Here is a 1,369-nt window from a genome sequence, read left to right as displayed (position 1 = left end):
TTAAAAAAAACTCCTGCTAACTCCACGAGCAGTTCAAACGGTTAGAAAAAGCAAAAATCATAAATATTCTCTATACTAAATTTGGAGCGTCGTATGCTTATGCCAAAAAGTCAAATATAAAAGTGTTGCACATGATTCAATTATTAAAGATTTTGTAAGTATCTTTCTTCTGAAATTTGACACTCCCACCCACAGGGATGTTTATTGAGAGCAGGAGGAAATGGGGAAGAATTCAATCACCTCCAAAAAGTAGCGAAGTTCCACAAAAAGGTGTTCACAAGAGTGTACGGTAGTATTTGCTTTAATTATTTAATTAAAACCAGCTTATTTACATCTAATATAAACTCTGATTGTTACTAAAAATAAATATTTGTATGCAAATACATATATGTGCGTACGTCAGGCGGCGTATATCTTGAGAAGGGATGGTCCAATTTGAGCTGTTTTTCTATTGTTTTTTTGCCTTGTAAATTCTTTGCGGTACTATTTACGGTTGATGGATATGAAGAAATTATTTGTTTGTGGAAAAAATATATAATTTTGTTAAAAAAAAGACTCAAAATAAAAACATTCGGCGCTTACTTTTCTTTCGCGGTTATGGCGATTGCTTCTAATATGGTTAGGCGAATTCTTTGATGCTGCACTTTTAGGGTTAGTTTTTCAGTGCAAGTTTAAACTTAGGATCACGTAAACTGCGTTTGAATTGACTAGCTCTAGCGGTTAATTTAAGTTTAAACCAAAGCCGTGCACTGGAAAACTGGCCTTTAGTGTTCGTGAGACATTATACGGCCGATCAGAATATAAAACAATGGCTAACACAGTCTCGATTGACGATTCGTGCTGGTTGAACTCAGGAACAATGAAAAGGACATGCAGCTACGGAACGCGGTCTACACCGTCAAATGAGAAGTTCCGTAAGTGTGCAATTACAACATCCCGCCAGTGACTAAACCGAGCCCATGAATATTATATTGCGTCAAAGTCTCATTCGGAGACACAAGGATTGTGCTGTGTAGGTCAGTGCGAAATACCTTCCTTGACTCATTTACCAGAACCATTGCGCGCTTTAGATTACAGAGAAATTTGCTGAATCAATAGGTCTCCACGAATCAGCGTTGCCGTTTTCAATTCATTTAATTACCCAGAAAGAAATCTAAATTACCCACAAAGCTTTGTATTATCTTTTAAAATATATAATTAGGGGATTTTCAACACGTGGCAACCGTCGTAAAATCTTAAGCTTAACAGTTTTTTATGTAAAATAATGATTAAAATGGTTTTAGAGGATTTTTAACTACACCGAAAGTTTTTAAAATTAATTTTTAGTGAATAAAAAAAAATCATTAGATGAGGTCAGTTCTTTGAACTG

At 35.1% G+C, this 1,369-nt stretch overlaps 1 long non-coding RNA gene across 1 annotated transcript; it reads right to left on the bottom strand.

Annotated features, from left to right (window-relative positions):
• Positions 1–285: 285 nt before the first annotated feature.
• Positions 286–1,008, bottom strand: LOC118755871. The gene is made up of 2 exons (XR_004995075.1): positions 583–1,008; positions 286–483 (listed from the first exon to the last, which is right to left on the bottom strand). It is a non-coding gene; the product is annotated as an uncharacterized LOC118755871 (long non-coding RNA).
• Between the last annotated feature and the right edge of the window lie 361 nt (positions 1,009–1,369).

Source organism: Rhagoletis pomonella, unplaced genomic scaffold (genome assembly GCF_013731165.1).
Source record: "Rhagoletis pomonella isolate Grant_MI unplaced genomic scaffold, Rhpom_1.0 Rhpom_scaffold_07719, whole genome shotgun sequence".
NCBI lineage: Eukaryota > Metazoa > Arthropoda > Insecta > Diptera > Tephritidae > Rhagoletis > Rhagoletis pomonella.
This window is presented reverse-complemented; position numbering and strand designations above follow the sequence as displayed.